We start from the raw sequence: 15,195 nt of genomic DNA, 5'->3' as shown, positions 1-15,195 counted from the left end.
ATGTAACATCGTGTGCCAACTATACTTAAATCAATCAAAGAAAAAGAAGAATAACAAAGTATCTTTAAAATCCTGAAACAACATAGCAGAATTACATATCCAGTGAAGATTTCCTTCCAAAAAATTAAGGTGAAATAAAAACAATTTTAGGAAAATCTGGGGAAATGTATGATTAATAGCTAGCACTACAAGAGATATTAAAGTTCTTTCAACTGAAGAACAATGATTCCAGATGGAAGCCTGGATCTTCAGAGATAAACATTACTGGACATTTTAAATACACATATTTTTTAAGACTAATGATTGCTTAAAACACTAATAATAGTGGTATATAGTATATAACATGTAAGATAAAATATAGACAACAATAAGACACAGGCAGGAAGGTAGATAAATGCAATTTTACTGTTATAAGTCTTTCTGTGTTATGTAGTAGAATATTAAGCAAAGATGTCCTCTAATCCACAAAGGATGTATTTGTAATCTCCATAGCAAACCTAAATATAATACTACCCAAAACAATAGAAAACAGATAAAAAGGTTGTAAATGTAAGCTGGTCTATATCAGCAATTACATAAAATGATAATTGTGATTATGCACTGATGACATATTTTTAAGCAAAGAAAATCTGTATGCATCTATAAACATAATAAGTAATCAAGGTAAATAGATATTAGGTTGGTACAACAAAAATGAATTGGATCTTTACATACTAGCAACAAATAGTTGAAAACTGAAAAAAAAAGTCACATATGATAGCATCAAATCCTCTATCAAATACGTGAACATAAGTTTAAGAAATGTAAAAAACTTTTACACTTAGAACTACAAAAAATTGCTGAGTGAAATTAGAGAATATTAAATAAGTAGAAAGGTATTTTATGTTTATGGATTGGAAGATTCAATATTCTTAAGATGTTAATTTTCCCCAAACTCATTTGCAGACTTACTACAGTCCCACTCTAAGCCTCAGAAGGACTTTCTTTTGTGAGTATTAACAAACTAAAATTTATATGGATGTGCAAGGGACCTAGACAAAACAATAATGAAAAAGAGAAATAACCAAAGGTCTTACACTACATGATTACATGATTTCAAACAGTCTGTCAAGCTACAAGACTGTGTGGTTGGCAAAAGATATTGATCTTATATAGATCAATAAACAGAATGGAGTCCAGAAAGAGACCAAAACTCATCTTCAACATAGATGGAAAAATTATTTAAAAGGAAAGTAAAGCATTTTCAGTAAGAGTCTCTGGAAAAAAAAATAAGTTTCTCTGGAATGTACATGTGTGTATAGATAGAAAATAAACTTTGACCCCCTAACTTTGCTTGTATCCTATATAAAAATTATTTTACCTATATCTGAAAACAAAAAGTTTATATATTTTAGAAATAAAACGTAAGTGAATGTTTTTCTGACCATCAAGCAGGCAAAGATTCTTAACACAGAAAAGATAACATAAAAGAAAAAACATGAAAAATTATAATTTACAAAATTTAGAAATTCTGTCATCTGAAGACATATAGGAAAGTGAAAAGACAAGCTACAGACTGGACATATGAGATATAGGATATGAAAGAAAAATTGATACACAAAATACATAGCAAACTTCCACCAATTAGGAGAAAACACACACCCTAAATAAGAATAATAGTGGACAAAAATATCCACATAGATACTTCACAAAAGGAAATTTTCAAATGGACCAAGAGCATATGAAAATTTGGTAAGCATTATTATTCATCAGTGAAAAACAAAGCTATGATGAAATAATGTTAAATGTGTGATAGTAAAAAGTTTGTTGAGTAGAAATGTGGAATAAAAAAATTTTCATAAACTGCTGGTAGTATTGTAAAAGGCTTTCTGGATTGATAGATTTCTTTCTTTTGTGTTTTGGATAATGGTTATATCATATTTATATCTCTCAAAATTCTTCAAGCTTTACACTTAAGATTTGTGTATTTGATGGATTATAAATTATAACTCAAAATAGTGCTAAAAACCAAAAATGAGTTCTAGAATTACTTATCACTTAATATCTACAGAGAAATCTAGAATTAAATGTCAGACAGACCATAATACTTTAATAAACTCATAGGAAGACAAGATTGGTAGCTGTAGACTTTGGAAGAATTCTAAGGTGATCCTTCCCCCAGCTTCTGGTCTGATTTTGTTCTGGGCATATTTAGGGTCAAAAGAAGGCTGCATTTTCTTTGGAAGTTTTTGGGGTATGGCCCTGAGAATTAAGTGAATTTAATATTTGGTTACTGTAAGGTCATCAGTAGACTCTCATTGTAACTTTAACATCAAAGAGAAATTTCCAGTAATTTATCTCAACAAAACATCACTTTCAGTTAGGTAGAAAAATACCCAAATTCAAATTAAATCAAACTCAAATTCTTCTGAGGCTTTTCTGAGTGGAGACCTGCTGGTTCATACCCCAAATTTGGATTTAAGAAGCATTTAAATATTTAGTAATAGACACAGGTATCTTAGCTTGGAATTATTCCTCAGCTTCTGGGTACTAATTTATAGGAGGCAACATATATTTTCAGTCTCTGACACTTGTATATCTCTTGAAATGTTATTCTTTATGTGAACCAAAAAAATTCACTTTGATGCTATGGGGAAAAATTATTATTTATTTTTCTGATAGTTGCTGAGCAACATTTGTTAATAATAGATATTGTTTCTTTACTCAACTCTTTTCTACTTAGAGTGGGAAGAAAATGCTTTACATCTTCAAAATCTGAGGTACTGGTTCTCTGGATATGACTGGTGGTAATTATTGCAAGCAGCTCTAACACATTTCAAATGTCAGTGTTCCCCAAAACTGTTTTCTGAAAAAACAGCACTGTTGATTTAGCTGCTTGCCATTAGTTTCTCATGGATTTTGTCAAGGTTTGTAATCTCTCAATCACATTTCAAGGGCTAACTAGTATTCATTTCTCCTAGATTTCTTCTTCCTTTTCTTTCTTTCCTTTCTTTCCTTCCTTCCTCCCTCCCTTCCTTCTTTCCTTTTTTTTTTTTTTGTAAGATTTTATTTATTTATTTGACAGAGAGAGACAGCGAGAGGGAACACAAGCGGGGTAGTGGGAGATGGAGAAGCAGGCCTCCCGCCGAGCAGGGAGCCTGATGTGGGGCTCGATCCCAGGACTCTGGGATCATGACCTGAGCCACCCAGGCACCCCTCATTTCTCCTAGGTTTCTTATGCAGATTATTTCAGAGCCTATGAGGTTTGATATCTCTTACAAACTAAAATATTTTCCTGTTTCTTGATGACAATTAATGGCTAGGACAGTTGTATGAAATGGAATTCAAACTTAACAGAAACTGAATTCATTGACAGATACCAAATCCTCTTTCTCTCTCTCCCCCCTTGGTTTCTTCAACATCCTGAGATGTGTCTGACTATTGTTGAGAGTCTCAACAAAACTTCAGGCTAAAGACCTCCAAACTGGAAATGATACAGGAATCAACAAACTCTCCTTTCCCCTATCAAACACATAGAGTGTGGAGAAATACCTGGAAGAAGAGATAGAGAATAATATAGAGACTCATTTTTTATTCCCTAGCTACTTGTAACTGTTGACACAGAGATTGCTGAAATTTACCAGATTGAGATAACTGATTAATAGTCTCCCTAAAGAGAACACTGCTTGTTTAATGTACAGAAAAGCAATGGTGTTCAAGAATTGGTCAGTGCCTACACAGCAGCTTCAAGTAAGTGCAGTGCAAACCTCATTTTCCTTTCTTTTCATTCAGTAGCAACTCCAGGAATAAGACAACCATAGAAATGATATTGGTCTAGTACCTCACACTCCATCTTGAATTGCCCTGCAAATCTGTTCATCAAAATTACAGAGTAAAATTAAATCATACACTTTCCCCCTAATCACCTAGGCCATAGCATCACAGTTAAAAAATTTTAAGCATACACAAGGGGATCTAATTATAAAACTTGATGTTTCTTGGGGATATATTAACACTTTGATATTTGGAGGATACATCAACTCCTTTACTCCTGTTCATATTAAATATGAATATGCATGGCTTCAGTGTTTTGAAAAATCCTATGTGTTATAAATGAAATAAATGGTTTCACAAAAGGAAAGCATTAAAATAATTTGCTTAGAGAAATTAGGGTTATGGTTTTTTTTTAATAAATTTAACCCCATGTATTTAATCTTAAAAGAAATGGGCACCAGAGTGAGAATAGGGAGACAGGGAGACAGGAAGCCAGGCAAGAGACTGCTAAGTGCCATAAAGATGAAAGTACCATAAGACATGCAGTAAAGTGATTGGATTGAAGATATATATATAGAGAGATATAGATATATATAGTGGCCAAAACAAATTGCTATTGAATATAATGTAGAGAATGAGGAAAAGAGGATTCCTGATTTAGGAATTAGGAAAACTAAAACAAAAACACTTTGGATGTTACACACTTATTAGCTCTGAAGAAAGATTTTCTTTTTCAGATCACTTCATCCCATAAAGAAGACTCATCAAGTTCTTCAGCAGGCTATGGGCCTTTCATTCAAGAATGGGAGAGTCAGAGTGTAGTCTGAAATACATAGACTGGAGACCCGGATTCAGCTGTGTGGTCTTGGGGACACCATCTTACCACTCACAGCCTTGTTTCCTTATCTGTAATACAGGTCAATGACAATGTCTCTACAAAGCTTTTGTAAAGGTCAACAGAGATAATGCTTGAAAAATGCTGTTTGACGGAAGTTAAAGTTATAATAATTGTGCCTTTTAACTTTTCTGAGTGTTGCTTATCACAATGTTATATCCAAACAGGGCCTTTTTGAATGTTCAGTTTATTTTGATCTAAACACTTTATTGGTATTAAGGTATATAAATTCACTTAAAGGATATATAATTATTTTATATTAATTATATAACAATATACATAAGTATTTGTGTGGGCTTATACAAATTAACCAAAAACAAAAAAAAATGAGAAACAAATTTAACCAAGGCTTTTTTATATATATATATATATACATATATATACACATAATACTTCTGGAAATGGGTAGGGAATATGGTAGCAAAGATAGATCTTTTTCAGACTTATTTATTCTTTTCAATGCTAGATTGGTCAAGGAATGCCTAAAGCTTTACAGCTAATGTCTCTGGAGCAGATCAGTTTTCTGATTCTCCCCCCCCCCCCCCAACTTGTCCAAGGAGAAAGGCAAAGGCCTCAATGGAACAGCATTTTTCACACCGACCTGCTCATTCATTTGAATCTGTAGCACTATTTAAATAAGAATCAAGAGAGTGAAAACAGCATGAGGCTCCTTGATAGATGCTTCCAGTTGGAAGTTTTTTTTCTGCTCTGTTTATCTCCAGTAGCACCATGTTAGTCTCTCTCAGTACTTTCTACTGTCATTGTAATATACATGTGCATGTGTCATATCACACACAAATACACATATGGATATGTATGTACATCCATTATATAGCACATGTACTGTACTATATATGTTAACATGCTTTATGTATACGATCACTTTCTAAGTTAATACTTTTTGTAATAATCCAGCACCTGGTTTATTCTAGAAGGTCAAATTTATTTCAGGTGAACAAAAGAATTACTGATGGCATGGATGGCTAGATAAATGAGTAAAATGTTTAAGCAAAACTCAAAACAGTTGAAACAATAGGCTGAATTTGTTATTTTAAGGCATTTTATTTATGTAAAAGTTGCCTCTCTTTAACCTCATGTTTAGAAGATTTTTTATAGCATTCATATTCATTTATTCATTCAATAAATATTTTTAAACAAATGCTATGTCCAAGGTACTTTGCTAGATATTGGGAATACAATAGTAAAAATAAAAATAGTTTCTGCCATCATCGTATCATCTTTAAAGATATGTCCTTGGCCTAAAGTGTAGATTAAAAACTGATTTGCAAAATGAGTTAATCAAAGATAACCTTTGCTTGGGCTGTCCTCCCTCACCCCTTCCACACCTTCCCAATCACTACTCCTTAAGGTTTAGGGCCAGGTTGACATCTGCATCGTCAACATGCAATTGTAGTATTTACTGATGCATTTGAAGGTTTGCAGAGGCTACCTTCTCTCCAAGAATACAAATAAACTTTTTTTTTTAAACTTTAGAGACATTACTGATTCTCTTAAACTAAGTCACTTCATTATCTCCTATCCTGTGTAAATGATTTTTGAAGAGTAGTATATTAGGTGGATTATGCTTTATTAGATACTTAGAAGAAATATACTACATATTTTCCTATCAAAGGAATGAGGTCACAATGGTTTAATTTTAATAAGGATTTAAAATGTACACAGATAAGTTTTAAGGCATTTCCTCTAATAGACCATAAAATTAAAAGTTTTTTGTCTCAGGTGGCCGGGAAGAGTCAGTGAAGTGAGGAGGTTGTATGGCAAGCAATTTATCTTAATCCTCTCTGGCCTAAAAATAAGTTACATGGGCTGGTTCAAATTTTACCTAAGATTTTTTTTAACTTCCATTAACTTTCATTGTTTTTATAAACCAAACATCTTGAAAAAATACGTGAACCAAAAATTAAGGTAGGAAAAGCCCCAAAAGTTGTTAGAACTTCAATCAAGGTGTGCATGAATGGAAAGGGAGTGGAGGCAGAATGATTGTATTGAAAATATCTTGGAACTAGGCAGTCAGAAAATATGGATCTAAGTCTTGACTTAACCATTTTCCCAATGGTTTTAGTCTAATCACAAAATCTCTAAAGCTTTCTTAGTTCACGGGTTCACAGAAGGCGGGACACCATTCAGTGTACACTACCTCAGAGTCTTGCTGCAGGGGAAACGGGAAAGGGGATAAGTGTACATAAACATCAGTTGGTAAACTTAATAGAACTAGTAATTATACTTTCAGGAAGCTTGCCACTTATGGGGAAATGAGAGCTGTCAAAGAAGCTCAAAAAATAAAAAAGAGTTTCTAAGAAGGGGTTATGTATTAAATTGCGTCCCCCTCCAGATACCTATGTTGAACTCCCAACCTCCAGGACTTATAATGTGACCTTATTTGTAAAGAGGGTTGGGGCAGATGTAATTAGTTAGGATGAGGTCATACTGGAGTATGGTGAGCTATGACTGTTGTCCTTACAGAAAGGGGAAATTTGGGCACTGAGACAGGCATACATACAAGGTAGATGACAGGAAGGGACACAGGAGAAGACACATCCACAAGCCCAGGAGAGAGGCCTGGAACAGATCCCTTCCTCACAGCACTCAGAAGGAACCAATTCTGTGGACGCCCTGATTTTGGACTTCCAGCCTCCAGAACTGTGAGACAGTAAACTTATGTTGTTTAAACTACCAGTTTGTGGCACTTTGTTAAAGCAGACTGATACAAATAGAAAAGCCTAGGCCATTCTACAGGGTGAGGAAAGTAACCAAAGAATTGGAAGAGAGTATCCTCAGATTTCATTTTATTTTTGTCATCATTTTCAAACAGTGATTAAAAATAGGGGATGGTTGCTCCATAATATTGACTGACTGCAATATTTTGGACATGACACAGTTTCTGCTGAAGCTATCTAACTACTGTGCTATACTAATTGAGAAGTTAAAAAAAAGCAGTAACTTTGAATGGCAATACAAAAAGATTCACAAATATGAAAAAAGAAAAATTTTAAATTTTCACACCAGTGTATTTTATAGAAAAAGGAGCCTATTAATATTGCAAGATGGGGAACCTGGGTGGCTCAGTCAGGTGTATCGGACTCTTGGTTTCCACTCAGGTCATGATCTCAGGGTCACGAGATTGAGCCCTGTGTTGGGCTTCGTGCTCAGCGCAGAGTTTGCTTCAAAGTTTCTGCCTCTCCTTCTCCCTCTGCCCCTCCCCCCACTTACCTTCATAAATAAATTAATTAATTAATTTAAAAAAATCTTAAAAAACATATATCCCAAGAAATCAGTTCCTTTGCCCTATTCCTGTGGTAAATTGCTTACTATGGTGCCTTAGTTGAAGCATTTGTCCTTCCTTTCATTTTTTTTTGTCTTTGACATAGGAAATAAACAGCATATTCATATATCCCTGCTATCCCACCACAATTATTGTGAAGGTGATTACCTAGGGCAGGAGAACAGAGCCAGTTATCCTAGCTAATGACCGCTGGTTCACTCAAATTATCATTCTATGAATAATAGTAAGACTGGAAAAATCAAGGTTGTATCTTTGAGGACACTCACATCACCGACTACAGACCCATCTCAGCATTTCTTGACTATCATCAGTAATGAAAAGTGGCTGCCCCAGTTATGTATGGTAATTCCAATTGAAGGAGTCTATTGAATGATGCATTTGCTTTCCATCAGGGCACCTAGTGGAGCATTACAGGAAGTTAGACTTTGTTATTCCCTCATACATCAAAGTCGGCTTGCCAGTGTTATATTTATTGACCCGTCCAATTCTTTTTCCATGATTGATCACTCTTGCCACCCAAGGGTTTTCCCTGTTGCCCTATCAGAGCAAAGTTCTCAACAGTGCTTTAAAATTTTAAAGTCACCTTTATTTATTCCCTGGGAAAGTTTTAATTTCACAGCAACTAGGGACATCCAGTATTGGAGCAGACATTGCTTTTGCTACTCACATGCATCCCCCCCCTTCATCACCACTGAAGGAAATCCCTGTGTTGTTTAGGGATGCAAGGTATTCACCTTCATATTTAATTTTCCAGACTTCTTTACAGATTATCAGTAGTTTTGTGACCTAATTCTGACCAAAATAATATAAAAAGTGTTCCATTGGCTGGAGCTTTACAGAAAAGTATTGTTTTCCTCATAAACAAAGGATAAACCATTCATTTACCTTTGACTTTCACTGGGCCTACTTCTTTTTTTCCTGGTATGTGAACATGATATATTGTAGAAAAACAATTTTGTGAACATGAAAATGGAACCACTCAGTAAAGTGGCTGATGCTAAGTCCCTATGGCATTTCCAGGAGCCAACTTACCAGCTCTGGAATGGCTACCTCTGAACTTGTCAAGTGAGAAAAATTGCTCCCTGTTACATTTCAGTCACTGGCATTTGAGTGTTCTGCTATAGGCAGATGAATGCAGTGCTCAGGGGGTTAACAGACTCAGTGGGTAGGTGCAACCATTCCAGAATAGTTGGGCTTTGTGATGATATTTTTATCAGGGCAATAACTTTTTCTACCAGTGTCAAGATCAAAATATCGTATTTTAAGAGTTATAACTTGTAGACTTTGGGAAAAATTGTATATGTAGAGAACTAGGTCAGTTTTCCTCTTTCCTTGTATAATTAAACATGTCACAAGAACCTGATGCCTTAATACAGAGAGCATAGGAAATGTTAGGTCTACTGACCTTCAACAAGACACTAATAGGGTGTGCTGGTCTTCCTTCTCTCCAGGTCCCAAGGCACTCTCTAGCTATAATTTAGTCCTTAGAGAGGTTCATGTTGACAGATTCCACAGTATGAAAAGTGAGAGGGAGGGAAGAAAGAAGCAACAAGCAATAGGCTGCCGACTTCTTCAGTTTCAGGAATTCACATTTATAAATCTCAGCAACACAGGGATATATATGTCGTGCATATGCATACTGTGCTATGTATAACATATGATATGTACTATATATAATATATAATAAAGCATTATTATTTTTATGTGCTCTTTTATGGAGAAACAACTCTTCTCTATGTCATATTGTTTTACTTTCCTAAGTAGTTCACATATGTTCAGTGGCACAAACCCAGGGAAATAAGCCATAGACATTTGCTGATGAAAATAAATATATCTTGACTTCTGCACTCATAAATATCTCCAAAAGATAGTTTCTTAATTCTGACATCTCAAAGATGACTATAACAGATTTTTTTCCTAATGTATGTATTGATAAGTAAAGGTACCACTACCCATTTTATTATATCCCTGAAGGCAAAACTAATTCTAGCATGGGTCATTTAAGTATATAGATAATTACATATCTATGTATAATTTACAGATGATTATCTTCATTTGATTTTAAGATTTATGGAAAAATGATCTTTAGTCAACTTAGGAAGAATGCTCTAGCCAGAGAGTTTCTGGAAAATAACTAATATATTAATGATAAGGAAGTGTAACCAATGAGATAATTCAGTCTCTGAATGACCAAGCTCTGGAACCTAAACCAGTAGGAAGGAGTAATCACTTATTACTGCCTATCTTACTTTTTATTAGTAACTCTGGGCACCCAACAAGATTAGATACACATAGAAATAATTCCAAATAAAGAATAAACACATGATGGATGCACAAAATTCTCTAAGACTTACAATAAAATAATTTGATTCTTATTATGTCCTCCTAGGATTTTTGTTTCTCTTTAAGTGGCTATTGAATATAGGACAGAATCTACACAAACTTAGGAGGTAAGTGAATTTTACATTTGATTTCTCCAAGTTCTTTGCCCATTAGATGTTGCTGTCTCATTTTATGCTTTGCTTAAAAATGTAAAACCTGAAATCTCTTCTGTCCCATACCCGTTTTTAACACATACTCTCAAATACTTCATTCCAGTTAAGGTAAAGATGGTTGATAGTATCTAAAAATTTCCTCCCCTGGAGGTACTTAAATTTTAACAATGACTAAGATCTAGACTGAAATGGGGGAAAGGTATTTCAGGCAAGGACACTGAAGTGGCTCCAGCCCAGCACATGGTCAAATAATCATTTTTAATATGAAAAGGAAAGCAAAGGAAGGGAGAATCTTTTGCCAGCATAATACTTATTCAACTCAGAGAGAAACAAAGACAGAGATTTCATTCAGTGTCCATAATAAATATTTATCATCTTATCACCTATTGTTGTGTAACAAACTACCTTCAAACACAGAAGTTTAAAATAATTTATTATTTTTCATGGTTCTGTGGTTGACTGGCACACCTGAGTGATCTGTCTTAGGAACTCTCATGCAGTTGTAGTCAGAGGGACACCAGAACTGGAGCTATCCAAAAGCTTAAATGGGCTGCATATCCAAAATGGGTCACTAATCTGGCTGATGATTGATGATTACTCTTCACTACGCACCTAGGTGGGCTTGTTGACTCAAGAACTTACACATGCCTTCTCTATGTGCATTGGCCTTTTTTTTTTTTAATTCTTTATTTAAATTCAATTTAGGTAACATATACTGTATTATTAGTTTTAGGGGTAGAATTTAGAGATTCATCATTTGCATATAATACTCAGTGCTCATTACATCAAGTGCCCTCCTTAATGCCCATCACCCAGTTACCCCAACCCCCTGCCCACCTCCCCTCCAGCAACCCTCAGTTTGTTTCCTATTTGCCTCCCTCTCTGTTTTTATCTTATTTTTCCTTCCCTTCCCCTATATTCTTCTGTTTTGTTTCTTAAATTCCACATATGAGTGAAATCATATTTCTTGCAGCAAGATGGCTTAGTTCCTCAAGGATGGTCCCAAAAATGAGTGTTCCAGGAGACCTAGGAAGAATCTGTAAAGGTTCTTATGACAGCCTCAGATGTCTCAGAAAGTCCGTTCTGCTACCTTCTATTGGTCACATATCCCAGAAGTCAGATAAGCTTCTAATTCTATTTTTGGATGTGGGAGTGGCAAAGAGACATTGGCAAGAGCACATGGGATGAAATATAGACCATCTTTTGAAAATGCAGCCTCCACATCCTCTATGACAAGATGGTCATTGCTTCACAATTTCCATTCTGTCATTACATTATAAAATGGATTTCCAGAATTATAACTGGGTCCATAGCTATTTCATGAGAAACAGTATTTTCTTTTCTTTTTTTTTTTTTTTTTTAAGCTCACTACAGACATTAGATCAAGTTCCAGGCAAGGAATGTGAGTGGAAGGGATATATGCACGTTCCAGACCCCTTCTTAAAAGGGACGCTGCTTGCTTACCATGGACTTCTCTTACCCAGGCTCTCCTACTTGAGAATGATGAAGATCAGAGCAATACTGGAAGCCCCATTTTGGTAACAGCAGGATCTCCCTACCAGCCTTGAGCTCTCAATCTTGGAATTATTCCATGGGAGAAAAGTATCTATCATAATTAAGTCACTGTATTTATGGGTCTTTCATTATAGCAGCTTGGGCCAACTATAGATATTGTACCCTCATATACTATTTCCCAAATCCCTGGAGTAATTATTATTATATGGCCACTTTTCTGATTTATGCCTAAATCTTCTAATGCAGGAGGTAGTGATACAGTGGGTAATGGAATGTGTTACTGAACTAGTAAGTACATTACATATATGCTTAGGCTTAAAAGAAGTGTGGACATACTGTATCACTGATAATCTTTCCCTTTTTCTCACCAATAATACATAACTTTAATATATTTTTTTTTTTTTTCTGGTAACAGTTTCTCCAAGGATCTAGGTGAGTGCAGTTTGTGCAGACATGGAGAGAAAGGGGATAAAATGGGAACTGTTTTCCATAATAATTCTTAAACTTGAAGACAAGCATCGATTTTAGGAACTAAAAACTATGATTTTGTTTCAGCTCTAAACAATGATTACTGCTATTTCTGTTTACAAAATCTTTGAAACAAATTCTGTTTATGTAAGTTCTCACAATTATAATTTTCTTCAATAAAGCTAAAGGACTATATATATGCGTGACTTGCTAATATTTTAGTTGTACTTTAATTTTTCCCCATACAACTTCTAATTTTCTCTGTCAAGGGTATTAGAGAGAGAAGAGCTTTCTTGACTCCACTGTTGAGGAAAAAATACCTGTTTATTTGTAACTGTAGGAAAATACGTTTTAGAAATAGCAGCCTACATTTTAACTTATGTCATTTAATCCATAAATATTCCAGTTCAATATTAGAATTTTTAAAAAATAGGGAATTTCAAGAGAACTACATTAGTCCTTGGACTTCTGAGCATATATATCAAATTAACAAGGAAGGATAACTGTATGCATTCCATTCTATATGCTGCCTATACGTACTCTAATTTTCCCAGTCACAAACATAGGAGCTATCTATCACACAATAAATTACACTTATTAATCTTTTTGGCCAAAGCACATAACATAGGTGAGCCCAGATTAGAGAGTTGGGGCAGAATGTCCCAACCACAATGTGAGAGCACTGAAAAGGTGTATAGCAATGGTAGGGATCTAGGGAAGGTTGAAAAATTGGGACTACTTTTTGTGATCATTCTTCATCTTCTCTCACCATCCCCCTTCCAACACTATTAAGGTTTGAGATACTTTCATTCTTTTCTATTACCATGGTTTTGTTTCTTGCTGCACTGAAGGGTTTTTTTTTCTTTTAAAGCTTTATTGTGGTATAATTAATATACATAGAACTGCACATATTTAATGTATACAATTTGATGAATTGAGATGAATATGCCAACACTCATGATACCACGAGCATCCAGCATCTCCCAACGTTTCTGTGGATTATTTTTCTTCTTTTAATAGTAAGAACACTTAACATTAGATCTACCCTCTTAACAAAATTTGAAATATATTATACCGTCAAGTTTGTTCTCTAAAACTTTTGTCAAGAAATGTGCATGGAAACTGTATTCAGTTGGGAATAAATGTCACTGGATACACATTCTTCCTCGAGGAATTAATAGATATAGATCCATCATTTCCTGGCATTCAGAATTGCTACTGAGAAAGACCTCCCCAGCGTTTTTAATCACTGAACTACTCATAAATACTTCAAGCTCTGAGGACTTTAAGTCAGGACCCAAGCTGTTTCAACAAACACAGTTGGAAAAAAGCCTAGAATAAACAAACTTGTTTCAGTTCGTCCCGTTATAAAAACCAGAATCTATAGATTATTAGCTGAATAACAGGAACATTTGGAGTATTCCTCCCCTTATTTCCTGATACCCATATATCTTGGATAAAGTTCATGTGTCATCATTTTTAATTTTTTAAAAAATTTGTTTATTTACCTCAGAAAGAGAGAGAGAGCACACGCATGCTGGGGGAGGGGCAGAGGGAGAGGGAATCTCAAGCAGACTTCCCACTGAGCTCAGAGCCCTATGACCTGAGCAGAAATTAAGAGTGGGACACCAAACTGACTGAGCCAGTTTGGTATTTTTAATTTTTAATAAAAAAATTTTTTACTGTCAAAGACTTATCCTCAGTTTCCTAAACTTATTTTTTTCCTGAGCTGAATTTTCTAGGAAGTGAAAGGGTATTAGTCATTCCCATTTCCAATCCCGACAGTTGTGATGGATCAGCTGCTTCATCTCGTGTTTGTTCTTTCTTTTCATAGTCTATTAACTTGCTGTTCCAGGTCCAGCAACCTGTAACTAACTGTAGAGGCCCCCACATGTGCAGAGATTAAGTGTTATCTTCTAAGGTTGATAAGTCGTTGAAAATCTCTTAGAATTTCCTCTTTTAATCCAATTGTATTTTGTCTGATCATCTGGGGGAAGGAGAATTGACTAAGATTTGTTTTGTGTTTTTAATTATTAATTTTTATTCTCCATCCATATGCTTGTCTTTCTATGTTTATTGACTAGTTTTAAAAAATGAGTGTGTTTTCCCTTTGGTGCTTCCCTAGCTATGGTTATTGAAAAGCATTTGCTTTACCTGGTTTCTGCAAGAAAATTTAGTCAAAATTAGAAAGTTTTACCTTGGCAAACTGCACACAAAATCTATCATTTAATAGTCCCATCACCTAGAGGAAGTGAAAGCATGGTATTAAGACTGAGTTGGTTCTTGCATCAAGATTTTAGAAATAGATTTTATCGACCTTAACAATTGAACAACATCACTATACGTGATATACCTACTTTAAGCAATCACCAGTTTAGGTTCAGGGCTTGCAGAAGTTTTGCCAACTCTGGGCCTAAAACTTATTTTGTTCTTATTGTATATGAAGCTAGCTTATCCCACTGAAAAATAGAATATTTAAGGTATCAAGAGAAGAAGAATTGACTATTTTTTAGTAAAAGCACATATAATTGGGAAAAACATTTACTTGATGTGAACTGGGCTAATTTTTATGAGTTCATAAATCTTTCTTTCTCTTTGCATCAGAGTTTCTTGCAATATTGTTATTATTAAAATGATCACATCAGTTCCTATATTAAAAGAGAATTATATTATTATAATTTCTGGTTGTATTTTTCAAGAGTTCAATTTTGAATGGCAAACCAAAATGGAAATGCTTTCAATTACATAGGGCAAAAAGGTAGAAA

The 15,195-nt window shown here is 34.7% G+C and overlaps 1 long non-coding RNA gene across 1 annotated transcript in view; it reads left to right on the top strand.

Moving 5' to 3' along the window:
* The window catches only part of LOC116632392, a 35,819-nt gene extending 31,009 nt beyond the window's left edge, over positions 1-4,810 (top strand). Inside the window, exon 3 of the long non-coding RNA XR_004299405.1 lies at positions 4,491-4,810. This is a non-coding gene — a long non-coding RNA (uncharacterized LOC116632392). The remainder of the gene's footprint in view (positions 1-4,490) is intronic.
* The last annotated feature ends 10,385 nt before the right edge of the window (positions 4,811-15,195 follow it).

This window comes from Phoca vitulina, unplaced genomic scaffold (assembly GCF_004348235.1).
Source record: "Phoca vitulina isolate PV1807 unplaced genomic scaffold, GSC_HSeal_1.0 scaffold6, whole genome shotgun sequence".
Lineage (NCBI taxonomy): Eukaryota > Metazoa > Chordata > Mammalia > Carnivora > Phocidae > Phoca > Phoca vitulina.
The sequence above is the reverse complement of the archived record's forward strand: the minus strand, read 5'-3'. Positions and strand labels throughout refer to the sequence as shown.